The sequence below is a fragment of the Oncorhynchus tshawytscha genome, linkage group LG14, assembly GCF_018296145.1.
Source record: "Oncorhynchus tshawytscha isolate Ot180627B linkage group LG14, Otsh_v2.0, whole genome shotgun sequence".
NCBI classification, from domain to species: domain Eukaryota; kingdom Metazoa; phylum Chordata; class Actinopteri; order Salmoniformes; family Salmonidae; genus Oncorhynchus; species Oncorhynchus tshawytscha.
Genome location: NC_056442.1, coordinates 36273723 through 36292892, shown reverse-complemented (window position 1 = coordinate 36292892; position 19170 = coordinate 36273723). Strand labels below are relative to the sequence as shown.

General features: G+C 43.3%; 1 pseudogene; it reads right to left on the bottom strand.

The window, feature by feature from the left end:
• LOC112267127 overlaps positions 1-19170 on the bottom strand; it is a 182212-nt pseudogene that overhangs the window by 40537 nt on the left and 122505 nt on the right.

Sequence of the window (19170 nt, the reverse complement as noted above, 5' to 3'; positions counted from 1 at the left end):
TATGCTATAGGCTATAATGTCCTGTTGCACTATGCTACAGACAATAATGTCCTGTTCCACTATGCTATAGACAATAATGTCCTGTTCCACTATGCTAAAGACTATAATGTCCTGTTCCACTATGTTATAGGCTATAATGTCCTGTTCCACTATGCTATAGGCTATAATGTCCTGTTCCACTATGCTATAGGCTATAATGTCCTGTTCCACTATGCTATAGTCTATAATTTCCTGTTCCACTATGCTATAGGCTATAATGTCCTGTTCCACTATGCTATAGGCTATAATGTCCTGTTCCACTATGCTATAGGCTATAATGTCCTGTTCCACTATGCTATAGGCTATAATGTCCTGTTCCACTATGCTATAGGCTATAATGTCCTGTTCCACTATGCTATAGGCTATAATATCCTGTTCCACTATGCTATAGTCTATAATATCCTGTTCCACTATGCTACAGGCTACAATGTCCTGTTCCACTATTTTATAGGCTATAATGTCCTGTTTCACTATGCTATAGGCTATAATGTCCTGTTCCACTATGCTATAGGCTATAATGTCCTGTTCCACTATGCTATAGGCTACAATGTCCTGTTTCGGTATGCTATAGGCTATTATGGCCTGTTTCACTATGCTATAGGCTATAATGCCCTGTTTCACTATGCTATAGGCTATAATGACCCTATGCTGTAGGCTATAATGACCCTATGCTATAGGCTATAATGACCCTATGCTATAGGCTATAATGTCCTGTTCCACTATGCTATAGACAATAATGTCCTGTTCCACTATGCTATAGACAATAATGTCCTGTTCCACTATGCTATAGGCTATAATGACCTGTTCCACTATGTTATAGGCTATAATGGCCTGTTCCACTATGCTATAGTCTATAATTTCCTGTTCCACTATGCTATAGGCTATAATGTCCTGTTCCACTATGCTATAGGCTATAATGGCCTGTTCCACTATGCTATAGTCTATAATTTCCTGTTCCACTATGCTATAGGCTATAATGTCCTGTTCCACTATGCTATAGGCTATAATGGCCTGTTCCACTATGCTATAGTCTATAATTTCCTGTTCCACTATGCTATAGGCTATAATGTCCTGTTCCACTATGCTATAGGCTATAATGTCCTGTTCCACTATGCTATAGGCTATAATGGCCTGTTCCACTATGATATAGGCTATGATGTCCTGTTCCACTATGCTATAGTCTATAATGTCCTGTTCCACTATGCTATAGGCTATAATGTCCCGTTCCACTATGCTATATGCTATAGGCTACAATTTCCCCTTACATAATCAAATCATATATCGTAGCATGACCAATGAACACAAGCTAAGCATGGTCAACCTTGATGACTTATTCCGCTGTCTCTCACATAGGGAAACCAGCCTGAGACACTTGTAGAAAACTCAGAAAGATGTGTCACGTCAAGAGCTAAAAATCACCTGTAGTTCTCACTTTTTGCTATTAGATTTCATTTCTAAAAGCAGAGTAATTACTTTGAAGTGTACTTAATTCCTTTTCAATCCCCTAGGATGTCGGCAAGTATAATACAGCTGTAGTATTAGTGTAATTTCACGCCGTAGCTCCACTGTTTGTCACAAATGACTCTCAATAGGGAACTACTTAGAGCATCCAAGTTAACATTCAGTAGGATTCACACACTCAACAGTCAGTCATCAAAGCCAGTCTGAGATAGATATATTCTGTTATCCATAGCAGCATCTGTTCCTATTCATTACCATGCTATTGAGCACTGTAAGTGCCTAATTGGCTGACAGTGGGACAGTGGGACTCAATATAACAAGATTAATTAAGAAAATACATAAATTCAAATAATTGTATATTCACAGTTTATATAGGATGTATGAGAGTGTGGTAGAAAGCGATGTCTAAGTTATGAATTTGGCACCATGTAATGTGCATACATAACATGTTGTGTACATACATAGTGTCGTATACATGCAGGCGTACACTCATGCATGTGAGTTTAGGCATGTGTGTGTAAACCTACCCAGCACAGTGATGTCTGCGTAGGCCTCCTGAGGAGGGTCTGTGTAGAGCTGGCATACATAGCGTCCCTCATCTGAGAGAGACACGTTGGACAGAGACACCCGCAGTTCATTGTCGGAGAAATTCACCAGCTGGAAGCGGCTGTCCTTCAGGGCTGAGGAGAAACAGATACCAGACAGACAGTTAGGACTGGGAGATACACACACATGTGTGTGTTTGTGGTATGTGTGTGTGTGTCTGTGAGAGAGAGAAACAGAACGAGAGAGAAACAGAAAGAGAGAAACAAAAGAGAGACAGAGAGAGTGCAACAGAAAGAGAGAAACAGAAAGAGAGAGAAACAGAGAGAGAAACAGGAAGAGAGAAAGAGAGAGAAACAGAAAGAGAGAAACAGAGAGAAACAGAGAGAGAGAAAGAAAGAGAGCGAACTGAGAGAGAAACAAAGAGAGAGAAACAGAGAGAGAGCAACAGTTAGAGAGAAACAGAGAGAGAAACAGAGAGAGAGAAACAGAGAGAGAGCAACAGTTAGAGAGAAACAGAGAGAGAAACAGAGAGAGAGAGAGAAAGAGAGCGAACAGAGAGAAACAAAGAGAGAGAAACAGAGAGAGAAACAGGAAGAGAGAAAGAAAGAGAGCGAACAGAGAGAGAAACAAAGAGAGAGAAACAGAGAGAGAGCAACAGTTAGAGAGAAACAGAGAGAGAAAGAAACAGAGAGAGAGAGAAACAGAGAGAGAGAAACAGAGAGAGAGAGCAACAGTTAGAGAGAAACAGAGAGAGAGAGAAACAGAGAGAGAGAGAAACAGAGAGAGAGAAACAGAGAGAGAGAGAAACAGAGAGAGAGAAACAGAGAGAGAGCAACAGTTAGAGAGAAACAGAGAGAGAGAGAAACAGAGAGAGAAACAGAGAGAGAGAGAGAAAGAGAGCGAACAGAGAGAAACAAAGAGAGAGAAACAGAGAGAGAGAAACAGAGAGAGAAAGAAACAGAGAGAGAGAAACAGAGAGAGAGAGAAACAGAAAGAGAGCGAGAGGGAACAAACAGAGAGAACAGAGAGACATACTGAAATAGTGCAGTAAAAGTATTTTGTCTGTATTCATATAGCTAGTAGTTATGCTGAAAAAAGCCTCCTAAATGGTAAAAAGCCTCAGCATTTACAACCCAGGTCTCTAAAAAGAAAAGTGAGTTTCAGAATGATTCATAAAAGTTGATTTATAAACAGTTTAATCTCTCCAGTCTACAGAGCACTCCCTGGGCAGGAAAATAGGAGAAGTGCCCATGAAGACCTCACATATTCTGGAAAAGTACTGTAACATACATTATGTATTCAATCACAAGAACTTGAGGTCCATACTAAATAAAAAAGTAGCTGTTTTGAACAAAAATCTGTAGTTTGGACTGGCGTGCCATACAAGTGTGGTGTTGCTTGAGTTAGCTTTGAGTGTGGCAACCTAGCTTAACATCCTACATCTTACATTTAGCGACATCTTTTTCCGCGTCAGTTAACCCCCCACTTGAACACTGTTTTACATAAATACCCCCAGATGGTTCTTTGGAGGGTGTAATGATGTTTGACCTACCCATTCCTTATCAGGTCTTCTATTAGCGCAGAGCTAAAGAACTCAATCTATTCAGCCTATCTTTAAAACATGGGGAGTGTTCGTTTCTGTCAGAGCTCCATGTCAAGCAGCATCTTGATCATTACAGAGGCCTTTGAGCATCTTCCTATATGAGACCTCATTCCCAATCCTGTCTCATAATTTGAGGAGTCTTTGGAAGTCTCTCCTCAAAGGATAGCGATGAGCCTTGGCATAGATTTGAGAGTCAAAGGCCTTGCTAGGGAGGAATTAGCTGGCATGAAGCAGTTTGTTCATTGACAGGTGATTACTCAAGTGTGTTGAGATTATAAAGAGGCTGTGGCCAACATCAGGGTTGCACTGTAAAACAACAAAAAATACAATCAATAAGTAAAGTTGGATCATTGCCCTCTACATCAGGTGTAATGTACTTTAACTCTACCTACATGTACATATTACCTCAATTACCTAGACTAACCGGTGCCCCCGCACATTGACTTTGTACCGGTACCCCCTGTATATAGCCTTGCTATTGTCATTCTACTGTTAAATTATTTGTTACTTTTATATTCTATTTTTTTTTACTTAACTATTTTTTATTTAACATGATTTTTTTCTTAACTTCTTAAAGCATTGTTGGTTAAGGGCTTGTAAATAATATCTACACCTGTTGTATTCGGCACATGTGACAAATACAATTTGATTGGATTTGATTTGATGTACTGTATGTGAGCTATAAAGGTTGAATGATGATGACATCCATAAAGTTGGTTTGTTTCCTTGATCCCTAATTATTGGAGCACTGGGCCCAAAATATAAAGCATCACCAAAAGCCTTGACATTGGGTCTCTAGCGTCAGGTTCGGGGACAGTGTTACTGTGTTAGTATTGCTGGAACAGTAACTTCCAAGGTGGTTGACAGTGAGTGGACTTGATAGCTCTGTTGAGCAACTCTATGGTATTTAAGAAGCAGACGGAGAAAGCTAGTGCATTTGTAGATTTGATGGGGGATGTGTAGCCCTACGGTAAATGTTGGGTATTATTGTCCTGGTAGAGTGTTTTGTGTAACTGTCTGTTTCTGTTTGTGTCTGTTGTTTTCCCTGTGTGACTGTGTGTCATGGTTGTTTTCCTCCTCAAACACAAAGGGCTGACTCTGTAGAGAGAGGCCTGGTAACAGGTAACAATGTCACTAGTCAGAGGGGGGTCAACACAGAACACAGCCTTCTGGGAGCCCAGCCCAGAATAGACCTGCTGCCCTGGGATTTACCAGGCTCCACTGCGGGTGTAATGTTCAACAGGGAGCAGCAGTTAGATGTGATCAGAGCTCTGACTCATATCTGATACTAACTCCAGCCAATTTACTGATACCCAACTGTTTCTGTAATTACACTTGACTATTGCACTTCAGCCATTTTCCTTGCTGCCAGTGTGAGTTGGTTTTAAAATGGGATAAGTGGTAAAATGACAAACTGTTAAAGAGGCTGTGTGGAATATGAGACTAAATAGAGAAAAGATGTGAGGCCAGAGCTCTTTCAAACACAGATTTTATAGATCACACACCATTCTATTTGTGTTGCATTCAAGACTGTCACGGGTGTCATTGTGTTATCTTTATTTGAATCTCTCCTTTAACGCGGTAAAACACATACATTACATTAGCAATACAAACGTGACAGAGATGTACACTCAGCCTTCTGTAATGTTCTGCCATACAGTGGAAAATTAGAACAGCAATCTGGATACCACTCAGACTTGTGAAATCATTTTGGATGGAGATGAAACATGAAAACAAGAAGAAGGGTTTCTCATATCACCTTGAAGGTTGGCTCCATTCCAAGACACAAACAAGTGAAACTCATGCAAACTGAGGTTGAACCTAGAGGAAGCCATATGCTCATGCATAAACATTGTCCTAATCTTAGATTCTCTTTAGATTCCTAATCTAAGAGATTATCTGCATGAACAAAATAATTAATAAATCAACTCAATGGCCAATTAAACATTAAATCAAGGACAGAAGCATCCTATTTATATCAGTATTGTAATCTAGTCCTTGAAATATGAAGCCATCACCAATAGCATCATAACTGATGAGTTGCCATAAACTGCCAAAACCTTAAAGAGTGATTTATTTTAGTGCAAGAGGCCCTGAAATATGGTACTTGAGATGAGACCCTGAGATATGGTTCAAGAGGGAGATAACCTGTGTCATCTTTTGGAAATGTGTCTAAAGAAATGGTCAGTATAACGGTAGAGTATCCAGCGATGTTCTTCCTGTTGAGAGTATCCAGTATGATGGGGGAGTGTCCAGTGAAGCAACACCATAGAATACTAGAAAGGATGTGTTAGATAGCTAGCCAGGTCGTTTTAGAAAAATGATTCCATAGCATTTTCAGATTTAAGGATTAGTTCCCTTTTTTACTACCACATCTTTATTTTTGATGTAAATATCATGTTATAGGAGGATCCAGACACCTTTTTTTTGTGATTTCGTGTTTTTGAGAAACTTATCCCAAACAGCAAATCCCTTCCTTATCCTCATTGTATAGTATGAAAAAACATGAACAAAGGTCGTCAAACTTTATCCGCAATGTTATATTCCATTTTTTTGCGACTCGACTGATACCTCTCCATGCATTCTATGTGTAACTGCCAACTGGGGCGGCACGGTAGCCTAGTGATTAAAGTGTTGGACTAGTGTCATTGAAAATAAGAATTTGTTCTTAACTGACTTGCCTAGTTAAATAAAGGTATATAAAAAAATGCCAAAATATAGGAAACACAGATATGACAGATATGAAGTAAAAGCATGGGGTGCTTCCATACAGTACGATCCAGACACTTGTAGAATATAGGCCAAGGCACAATGAAGCTGTTCTGGTGGCTAATGGTGGCCCAATGCCCTATTTAAACACTTTATGATGGTGTTTCCTTTATTTTGGCAGTTACATGCAGCAGCAGGCTACATGGAAAATGGAACAACAGCTCAATAGGGGAAATGGCTTGAGTCGAGCAAAAGGGAATATAATATTGAGGATAAAGTTCAAAACTACACAATTTCACGTGTACAACATCTAAAGACCGGCATCACTATACTGAGAGCTTTGCTGTATCTAAAAGGATGTAGTTGGGTGTTTTTGAAGAATTTTTTGATGTTTTCTCAAGACCCTTATACTGCACAATGAGGATGAGGAAGTGATTTTCCTCATCCTCATCAAATCAAAAACATGTGAAATCACAAAATAGTTGTCTGGAACCTTCTATAACATGCCATTACATACAATTTCAGATTTGTTTGTGAAAAGGAAACCTTCTCCTTTAACTGCCAATATGCCAACATTCCATTCAAACAATGCAGTCAATCCACAGCCATACACTGGCACCAATCAGTTGATAATAGGATTTAGACAAGCTGTAAATGCAACAAGTACTAGAATTGTATAACATAATAGCACTCACAGCTTTTCAAGTAAACCAAATCTGAGACATTTATGATCTGTTTACATATATTTTAGAGGCTATTTATGCAGAAAATTGATATAAAACCTGAATAAACTGTATTTATAATTATATGACAATAATAATTCCATTACACAATTTCTGATACATCACATGCCTTACTTGCATTTTCCGCAATAAGTAAAAGCAGGAAATGCATCACCTACTGTAAGCCTCTACTTCCACTAATTCCAAATAGACCGTTTTTTGGATTTATCACTGACCAAGATGGCTGCCATTTTTGCCCCATTATGGAACTTTGAGGGTTTATGACATAACCCCTCTAATAATTTAATAGGATCTCTATGAGAAGCACTTACGTCTGACGTCTCTGAAGTAGATGGTCTGTCTGTTGGGGTTAAGGAGCTGGATGACTGAGTCATCATTGTTCTTCACCCTGCAGCTGATGGTCGCCATCTCCCCCTCGATCACTGACACATTATCAGTCCCCAGGTTTTGACCTTCAACTGGACACAGACAGATGGACAAGAGGAGGAGGACAACACATGAAAGGTCTAGAATTACTGCCATTCAGATTTTTTTTCATTGTGTAATGTTAATAATTTGGGGATTGAGACACACAAAAAAGAATTGGCACAATAACAGACCACGGATTTGAACAGCATAATACTTCAGCACACCCACAGAGACATGAACACAGCCTGACTGCTATAGACATATGTTGGCTGTACTTGCAGCAACATTCCTAATCCTCCTAATACAGTAGAAGGGCCTATAATAATAGCGCCGAAGGAGATGGCTGCTGTTTTACGATCCTGTCACTAATTGTGCTATTGTGGCCTTTCACGTTATTAGTAAGTTATTTTGTACATAATGTTTCTGCCACCGAGTCTTATGCCCAAAAATAGCTTGTAGTGTAACGATCGTTGTTGGAAGTATTGGACCAATGTGCAGCGCGGAAGGCGTTCCTCATGTTATTTACTGTGAACCAGCAACAAAACAATAAAGAGTAACAAAACGAACGTACAGCTTTGTAGTGCAAAAAGGCTACAATACAAAAACAATATCCCACACACAACAGGTGGGAAAGGCTGCCTAAATATAATCCCCAATCAGAGACAACGATAGACAGCTGCCTCTGACTGGGAATCATACTAGGCCAACCTAGAGATGAAAAACTAGAATGCCCATCCTAGTCACACCCTAACCGAACCAAATAGAGAAATATAAGGATCTCTAAGGTCAGGGCGTGACATCTAGATATCAGGACAGGGATTTAGGTCCCGTGGAGCACTGGAGGAATACCTTTTTCTTCAACGAGCCGGATGGGAAGGATTTACTTCAGACGCCTGACAAGGCCCTCATCCCAATAATTCGCAGGAGAAGGAGACGAAGGTACCGTGGACGAATATCTACCTTTACCATCGGTCTTATTAGCCAACGTACAATCAGTCGATAATAAAATAAACAAACTACGATCATGTATATCCTACCAACGGGACATTAAAAACTGTAATATCTTATGTTTCACCGAGTCGTGGCTGAACAACAACATGAATAACATGCAGCTGGCGGGTTTTACGCTTTTTCGTCAGTATAGAACAGCGGCCTCTGGTAAGACAAGGGGTGGCGGTCTATGCATATTTGTAAACAAAAACTGATGCACGAAATCTAATTCTCTATGTTTTGCTCGCCTGAGGTAGAGTATCTGTCACACCCTGATCTGTTTCACCTGTCTTTGTGATGGTCTCCACCCACATCCAGGTGTCACCTGTTTTCTCCATTAGTCCCCGGTGTATTTATCCCTGTGTTTCTTGTCTCTCTGTGTCAGTTCGTCTTGTTTTGCCAAGTCAACCAGCGTATTTCCTAGCTCCTATTTTCCCTGTCTCAGTTTTTTCCTAGCCCTCCTGGTTTTGACCCTTGCCTGTCCTGACGCCGAAGCCTGCCTGACCACTCTGCCTGTTCTGACCTCAAGCCTGCCTATCGCCTGGTACTGTTTGGACTCTGACCTGGTTTATGAACTCTCGCCTGTCCCCAACCTGCCATTTGCCTACCCCTTTTATTATAATAAATATCAGAGCTCAACCATCTGCCTCCTATGTCTGCATTTGGGTCTCGCCTTGTGCCCTTATAGTACAAACTGGCCATGACAGACCCAGCAGACTTGGACTAGCTCTGTCACGCTGTCTCCCTGCAGGAAGCCACCATTGGGAGGCATGAGGAGCTACTGCTGGACCTTTTGGAAGGGCTTCGTTCCCTGACCGAACCCCATGACCAAGAGTTCAAGGCTATAATGGAGCAAATTAGTGAGTTAGCACATATGCAGCCCGCCACCTCTGAGACCTCCCAACCAACCAGTAAACTTTCTACTACTAGTGGATTTGTTCAACCTACCCCGGCTTCTCGAGAACCCGCTTTCCTCCTCCGGAGCGTTATGCAGGTGATCCTGGTACCTGCCAGGCTTTCCTTTCCTAGTGCTCCCTCATTTCTGAATTCCAGCCCTCTTTGTTCCTGTCGGACCGATCGAAAATAGTGTAAAAACAATTTAATAAATGTAATCCTGCTAATGTCCGGAAGGGCGCTGTCCTGGACAATGGCTGTGTAGGAGTGCAATCCGCTGTGTGCCATAGCCTGGAGGAATTCATGGCAGAAGTGAGGAAGGTTTTCGATTCTCCAGGGCCCGGGAGGGAGGCAGCTCGAAAACTACTGCAGGTACATCAGAGCTCCCGTAGTGTGACAGACTACGCAGTAGATTTTTGCACATTGACCGCCGAGAGTTCCTGAATCTGGAGACTCTGTTTGAAATCTTCCTCCAAGGACTGTTGGAGGGGATAAAGGACGAGCTCACAGCTCGGGAAATACCACAGGTCCAAAATTCCCTCATCGCCATAGCGATTAGGATTGATGGGCGCCTATGAGAATGCTGGTGTGTGAGTAGGTTGGGTCTCGGGAACACTCATTCGTCTGCTGATGCTGGTGACCATCCGAAGGAATACGGAAATCCCCGAAGTTTGTATTTCCGAGGAGAGCCGAAAACACCCAAGGTTCCCAGAGAATCATCAGCGACAGGCGAGTTGGATACTCCTGAGCCCATGAAACTGGGAAGACCTAGGTTATCGGTTGGGGAATGCTCATGTAGGCTTCTAACTGTTGTCTGTACTGTGGAAGGGCGGGACATTATAAAGCCACTTGCCCTGTTAACACAGCCAGCAGACATTATGAGTACCTGGTCATGTCGTTTGGACTCACCAACGCCCCCGCTGTCTTCCAGGCTCTGGTAAACGATGTGTTAAACCGTTTTGTGTTTGTCTACCTTGACGACATCCAGTTTTTTTCACAGTCTGCTGAAGAACACATTCTTCATGTCAGACAAGCCCTTCAGCGCCTCCTGGATAACCAATTGTTTGTGAAAGCCGTTTCATTCGGGGCTACAGCACCCTGGCGGCCCCCGCTCTGCACTCACCTCTCCCAAAGTAACGTTCACATGGTCTCCAGCTGTCGACAGAGCCTTCGTGGACCTGAAGCATTGGTTCACCACAGCACCCATCCTCATACATCTGGATCCGTCTCATCAATTTGTGGTAGAGGTTGATGCTTCAGATGTTGGAGTGGGGGCCATCCTGTTCCAGCAATCTGCCCAGGACCAAAAGCTCCATCCCTGTGCCTTCCTGTCCCATCGTCTCAATCCTGCAGAGAGGAACTACGACGTAGGCAACCGAGAACTCCTGGTGGTCATGATGGTGCTGGAAGAATGGAGGCACTGGCTGGAAGGAGCAGAAAAGCCATTCTTGGTTTGGACCGACCATAAACATTTGGAATATCTCCGTACAGCCAAGTGCCTTAACTCCAAGCAGACCGGGTGGGCTTTATTGTTTACAAGATTCAACTTAACCATTTCCTACCGCCCAGGGTCCGAAAATGTGAAGCCTGATGCCCTCTCCCGCCCTCTCCTGACATCTCTGCCTTTGTCGCAGTGTGCACAGTGTGTGCTCAGAAGAAGACTCCAAGGCATGCTCCTTCTGGCCTCCTTCAGCCACTACCTGTCCCTCATTGTCCCTGGTCCCATATCTCTCTGGACATTGTCACTGGGCTCCCTCCGTCTGATGGCAACACTGTCATTCTTTCAACCAGCGTTTTTCCTAGCTCCTATTTTTCCCTGTCTCAGTTTTTTCCTAGCCCTCCTGGTTTTGACCCTTGCCTGTCCTGTTGCCTAATCCACATGTCTGACCACTCTGCCTGTTCTGACCTCAAGCCTGCCTATCCCCTTGTACTGTTTGGACTCTGACCTGATCACTGAACCCCTGCCTGTCCTGACCTCAAGCCTGCCTATCGCCTGGTACTGTTTGGACTCTGACCTGGTTTATGAACTCTCGCCTGTCCCTGACCTGTCTTCTGCCTACCCGTTTTGTTGTAATAAATATCGGAGCTCAACCATCTGCCTCCTGTGTCTGCATTTGGGTTTCGCCTTGTGCCCTTATAGTAGTGGTGTAACGCACCGTAGTTGATCCGTGATTCGTATGGATCACCCCCCACGGTCCGGGACACACATGGGAACCACGGATCAATTGCAAAGTTTAACCATCATAGTGTGAAATACAGTTTTACTGCCACTGTTGCTTTTAAAAGTAATAATTCCCTACATCTCGATGCAGAGTTGCAGTGAAAAGATGTGTGTACTGGTCACGTGAACGGGGAGTGTTGAATCCCAATGAATCAATCCTGGATGCTCACGTTGCAAAAAGCAAAGAAAAAAAAATAGCAGTGACAGCCATGGCTAGTGGGAGGAGCTGAAGAACTGGAAAAGCCTCCCGCTTCATTTAAGTCTCATGTATCGGAATATTTTGGCTTCCCTGTCAAATATGATGACGAAAGAAGGGTGGTGGACAACACCATTACGTTGTGTAGGCATTGTGCCACAAGAAAGCCGTATGATCATGGAAATACATTGTTCATGACCACACATTAAAGCGTCATCACCCTGGTGTGTCAGTGACGCCAACTCAGCCAAGAGACAACAACTTTTCACAGCGGTATATAAGTAGCCATTTGCTGCAGAATCAGACCGGGTTAAAGCCATCACCAAATCTATTGGTATGTTTAACGCTGCAGACATGAGGCCATACTCTGTTGTGGAAAACAAAGGGTTTAAAACTATGGTGAAAGTGCTTGAGCCAGGCTACGAAATCCCGTCAAAATATCAAATATGTCGACAAATTATCCAAGGCATCCTCTGTTGCCCTCACCACAGATGGATGGGCCATCCAGGGCAATGGAAAGATCCGTGACTGTGACTGCTCACTACAACACAGAGGAGTGGGAGATGCTAAGTCCAGCGCTACAGACACGCCCTCTGTATGAGAGTCACACAGGCACAAATCTGGCGCAGGTTCTGCTAGGAGCAATAGCAGAGTGGAAGCTAGAGAGGCCCAATAGCAATATCCCAACCACCACAGATAACGCCAAGACCCAAGTAAATGCAGTGATATAAGCTGGACTGGGGCCACAGATAGCTTGCTTTGCACATGTGATCAATGTGCATCCTAAAGGGGAATCTCAGTGAACAAGCTGGACTGCCTCCTTGGGAGGATCAGGAAGGTGGTTTCCTTTTTCCACCGAAGGACAACAGCCGCTCATGTGCTTAAGACCAAGCAAGAAATGCTACAGTTACCGACCCACAAGCTCATACACAATGTCACAACAAGACGGAACTCCACATGATATGTTGGAGCACTATCTTGAGCAGCAGGCAGCTGTATACTCTGCACTGACAGACAAGACCCTGAAAAAAAATGAAGACATCATCACCTTGGCTGATGATGATGTGAAAGTGGCAGAGGAGGTCCTCCAGGTGCTCAAACCCCTCAAAACGGTTACAACCCTATTGAGCACTGAAACTGCACCGTCTGTGTCCATGATCCTACCTCTGAAAACAAGGATTCTACAATCCATGGCCCCAAGTGAGGAAGACAGCACCATCACTAGAGATATCAAGGCTGCCATTAGAGAGGACCTGAACCCTAGATACCCCCTAATATACAGGACTACCCTCATAAATCTACTGCACTATATCCAAGGTTCCAGTCCCTGTCCCCACCTAGAACCTGCCCTACACCGGAGGACATACAGTGATCTCACCACTGAGATTGTGGCCACTGAAGAGGTAAAAAAATAAAAAATAAGAGTGAATTACTTAAGTAATAAATATAGTGCAGTCTAATCTTAGTCTATGCTATTGCTATTATCATCCATTTTTGATTTGGAATAATAATAATGGATTTTATTAAATGTTATTGCCACAATTACAGTCAAATATGAGTCTATAATACCAACATGTTTCAAACAGACCAACATAGTCCCTGTGCCCAAGAAGACTAAGGTGACCTGCCTAAATGACTACTGACCCGTAGCACTCACATCTGTAGCCATGAAGTGCCTTGAAAGGCTGGTCATGGCTCACATCAACACCATTATCCCAGAAACCCTAAACCCACTCCAATTTGCATACTGCCCCAACAGATCCACAGATGATGCAATCTCTATTGCACTCAACACTGCCCTTCCCACCTGGACAAAAGGAACACCTATGTGAGAATGCTATTCATTGACTACAGCTCAGCATTCAACACCATAGTGCCCTCAAAGCTCATCACTAAGCTAAGGACCCTGGGAAGAAACACCTCCCTCTGCAACTGGATCCTGGACTTCCTGACAGGCCGCCCCCAGGTGGTAAGGGTAGGTAACAACACAACCGCCACGCTGATCCTTAACTTCTTGGATATAGGGGGCGCTCTTTTAATTTATGGATAAAAAAACATGCCCGTTTTAAGCGCAATATTTTGTCACGAAAAGATGCTCGACTATGCATATAATTGGTAGCTTTGGAAAGAAAACACTCTAAGGTTTCCAAAACTGCAAAGATATTATCTGTGAGTGCCACAGAACTCATGCTACAGGCGAAACCAAGATGAAACTCCAACCAGGAAATGGGCAGAATTTTTGAAGCTCTGTTTTCCATTGTCTCCTTATATGGCTGTGAATGCGCCGGGAATGAGCCTGCCCTTTCTATCGTTTCTCCAAGGTGTCTGCAGCATTGTGACGTATTTGTAGGCATATCATTGGAAGATTGGCCATAAGAGACTACATTTACCAGGGGTCCGCCCGGTGTCCTTTGTCTAAATTGGTGCGTAATCTACAAGCTGCACGCAGTCATCCAGTGATTGAGAGGAGAGAGGAGGCTTTCAACGAACGATATATCATGAAGAGATATGTGAAAAACACCTTGAGGATTGATTCTAAACAACGTTTACCATGTTTCAGTCGATATTATGGAGTTAATTTGGAAAAAAGTTCGGCGTTTTGAAGACTGAATTTTCGGGTTTTTTTGGTAGCCAAACGTGACGCACCAAACGGAGCAATTTCTCCTAAACAAGTAATCTTTCAGGAAAAACTGAGCATTTGCTATCTAACTGAGAGTCTCCTCATTGAAAACATCTGAAGTTCTTCATAGGTAATGATTTTATTTGAATGATTTTCTGGTTTTTGTGAAAATGTTGCCTGCTGATGCTAACGCTAAATGCTACTCTAGCTGCGCTAGCTGTTACACAAATGCTTGTTTTGCTATGGTTGAGAAGCATATTTTGAAAATCTAAGATGAGAGTGTTGTTAACAAAAGGCTAAGCTTGAGAGCTAGCATATTTATTTCATTTCATTTGTGATTTTCATGAATAGTTAACGTTGTGTTATGCCAATGAGCTGCGGGGATAATTACACTCCTGGATACAGGTTTTTTTCGTAGCTAAACGTGACTCACCAAACGGAGCGATTTCTCCTAAACAAATAATCTTTCAGGAAAACGGAGCATTTGCTATCTAACTGAGAGTCTCCTCATTGAAAACATCTGAAGTTCTTCAAAGGTAAATGATTTTATTTGAATGATTTTCTGGTTTTTGTGAAAATGTTGCCTGCTGATGCTAACGCTAAATGCTATGCTAGCTATCAATACTGTTACACAAATGCTTGTTTTGCTATGGTTGAGAAGCATATTTTGAAAATCTGAGATGACAGTGTTGTTAACAAAAGGCAAAGCTTGAGAGCTAGCATATTAATTTTGTTTCATTTGCGATTTTCATTAATAGTTAACGTTGCGTTATGGTGATGAGCTTGAGGCTGTATTCATGATCCCGGATCCGGGATGGCTCGACGCAAGAAGTTAACAAGGGGACCCCTCAAGGGTGCGTGCTCAGTACCCTCCTGTACTCACTGTTCACTCATGACTGCAAGGCCAGGCATGACTCCAACACCCTCATCAAGTTTGCCGATGACACAACAGTGGTAGGCCTGATCACCAACAACGATGAGACAGCCTATAGGGAGGAGGTCAGAGACCTGGCCGTGTGGTGCCAGGACAACAACCTCTCCGTCAACATAATCAAGACAAAGGAGATGATTGTGGACTACAGGAAAAGGAAGACCGAGCACTCCCCGATTCTCATCGATGGAGCTGCAGTGAAGCAGGTTGAGTTCAAGTTCCTTGAGTTCAAGTTCCAAGTTCCTTGGTGTCCATATCACCAACAAACTATCATGGTCCAAACACACTAAGACAGTCGTGAAGAGGGCATGACAAAGCCTAAATATTTGGCATGGGTCCTCAGATCCTTAAAAGATTCTACAGCTGCACCATCGAGAGCATCCTGACTGGTTGCATCACTGCCTGATATGGCAACGGCTCAGCCTCCGTCCGCAAGCCAATACAGAGGGTAGTGCGTACGGCCCAGTACATCACTGGGGCCAAGCTTCCCGCCATCCAGGACCTCTATACCAGGCGGTGTCAGAGGAAGACCCAAAAATTGTCAAAGACGCCAGCCACCCTAGTCATAGACTGTTCTCTCTGCTACCGCACGGCAAGCGGTACCGGAGCACCAAGTTTACTTCCAAAAGGCTTCTTAACTGCTTATACCCCCAAGCCATAAGACTCCTGAACAGCTAATCAAAGGGCTACCCAGACCCCTCTTTTTACACTGCTGCTGCTTTCTGTTTATCACTTTAACTCTACCCACATGTACATATTACCTCAAATACCTCGACTAACTGATGCATTGACTCTGTACTGGTACCCCCTGTATATAGCCTCGCTGTTGTTATTTTACTGCTGCTGTTTATTTATTTGTTACTTTTATTTTCAATTTTTCTACTTATCTATATTTACCTAACACATTTTTCTTTTTAACTTCTTAAAGCATTGTTGGTTAAGCATTGTTGGTAAGTAAGCACCTGTTGTATTCGGCGCATGTGACAAATCAAATTTGATTTGATGTGATTTGCACTGGTTGACGTTATTGATCTCTCAGTTCAGAGTGGGTCCTGTGACTCTCTGCCAGATGGGCTGTAAGCACTACCTCTCACACACAAAGAGAAATAAGGAGAGTTAGAGAGAGAAAGAGAGAAGGAGAGAGAGGGGGGGAAACAGACAGAGCTGAATTATAGCTCTCCATCTGAGAGAAAAGGAGAAGAAAGGAGACAGGGAAGGACGGAGAGACACAGAAGGAAAGGGGGGTAGTGGAAGAGAGGGAAGAGAGGGAAGGTGGAAGAGAGAGAGAGGTGAAAGAGAGAGAGACTGAAAGAGAGAGACAGACAGAGTTGAATTACAGCTCTCCATCTGAGTCTATGAGCACAGGGCTTTATTCTCCATCTCTTACAATAGCCTTGTCACCCACTGAGTCAGCCACTGAGTCAGCCACTGAGTCAGCCACTGAGTCACCCACTGAGTCAGCCACTGAGTCAGCCACTGAGTCCACCACTGAGTCAGCCACCGAGTCACCCACTGAGTCCACCACCACTGAGTCCCACCACCACTGAGTCAGCCACTGAGTCAGCCACTGAGTCAGCCACTCACTGAGTCAGCCACTGAGTCAGCACTGAGTAACCCAGCCCACTGAGTCACCCACTGAGTCAGCACTGAGTAACCCACTGAGTCACCACTGAGTCCACCACTGAGTCACCCACTGAGTCAGCCACTGCCACTGAGTCAGCCACTGAGTCAGCCACTGAGTCCACCACTGAGTCACCCACTGAGTCAGCCACTGAGTCAGCCACTGAGTCAGCCACCGAGTTACCCACTGAGTCAGCCACTGACTGAGTATTGCCACACCTGTGCCTACCTGGTCATGTCCTCATCATTAAAGCCAGAAACCAAGTATCCCTTTGGTTTTCACAAAGAAAAAAGGTTTGTATTCAGCCTTCCAGGTGAGGGAGGGGATAAATCAAAAGTCACCTTGTGCTATCCGGCAGGAGCCAAAAGGCATAAGAAGAAGAATGGAGAATGCTTTTAAATGTCTCGGATTAGCACCAGGAGAGGAACAAGACTCCCAGCAACAGCCTGAAGAAAACATCCAAAGCACATTTGCATGCCTGAGTCGTCAGACACCTCCAAACCGGGCTGACATTTACAAAGTGGAAAAAAGCCCCTGCGTTTTCAGATAGTGATAATGGGAATAGACAGCCAAACTAACAGGATTCAAATGAGCTGAAAGAATGCAGCGACCAGCAAGAAATGAACCTCCTGTGGATAAATACACCTCAGACCTGTCTGTAGCAACGAACTTTTCATTTCATTCCACATCACAGATATTGGTTCATCAAGCACACACACAACACAGGATGGTGATGACTGAAAATGGACATTGATATTGACGTTGATATTGATATTGGCCTACAGGGATGAGGTGAGGGCCCTCGGAGTGTGGTGTCAGGAAAATAACCTCACACTCAACGCCAACAAAACAAAGGAGATGATTGTGGACTTCAGGAAACAGCAGAGGGAACACCCCCCCATCCACATCGATGGGACAGTAGTGGAGAGGGTAGTAAGTTTTAAGTTCCTCGGCGTACACATCACGGACAAACTGAATTGGTCCACCCACACAGACAGCGTCGTGAAGAAGGCGCAGCACCGCCTCTTCAACCTCAGGAGGCTGAAGAAATTTGGCTTGTCACCAAAAGTACTCACAAACTTCTACAGATGCACAATCGAGAGCATCCTGTCGGGCTGTATCACCGCCTGGTACGGCAACTGCTCCGCCCACAACTGTAAGGCTCTCCAGAGGATAGTGAGGTCTGCACAACGCCTCACCGGGGGCAAACTACCTGCCCTCCAGGAAACCTACACCACCCGATGTCACAGGAAGGCCATAAAGGCCATCAAGGACAACAACCACCCGAGCCACTGCCTGTTCACCCCGCTATCATCCAGAAGGCGGGGTCAGTACAGGTGCATCAAAGCAGGGACCGAGAGACTGAAAAACAGCTTCTATCTCAAGGCCATCAGACTGTTAAACAGCCACCACTAACCTTGAGTGGCTGCTGCCAACACACTGACTCAACTCCAGCCACTGTAATAATGGGAATTGATGGAAATTGATGGAAAGTATATCACTAGCCACTTTAAACAATGCTACTTAATATAATGTTTACATACCCTACATTACTCATATGTATATGTATATACTGTACTCTATATCATCTACTGCATCTTTATGTAATACATGTATCACTAGCCACATTAAACTATGCCACTTTGTTTACATACCCTACATTACTCATATAATATGTATATACTGTACTCAATACCATCTACTGCATCTTGCCTATGCCGTTTTGTTCCATCACTCATTCATACATCTTTATGTATATATTCTTTATCCCTTTACACTTGTGTGTATAAGGTAGTAGTTTTGGAATTGTTAAATTAGATTACTCGTTGGTTATTACTGCATTGTCGGAACTAGAAGCACAAGCATTTCGCTACACTCGCATTAACATCTGCTAACCATGTGTATGTGACAAATACATTTGATTTGATTTGATTTTGATTTGACCAGAGTACAGTACATTCTGTACTAAATGGGTAGTATCTTGAGGTATGTGAATGTCATCCTATTGTAAGGAAATCATTTTTTTCTACTCCATGGAAGTGTCCTGTTTTTAAACTGTCTTAATTGAGTATCTGTAATGTTTTAGGAATCCGTATTTGTTTTATTATTAGAAGCCTCTGTTTTTCAACTACCTCTGAAGTGTGAATGTATAGTGGACTACTAGAGCATAGCGGAATACTCTAAAGGC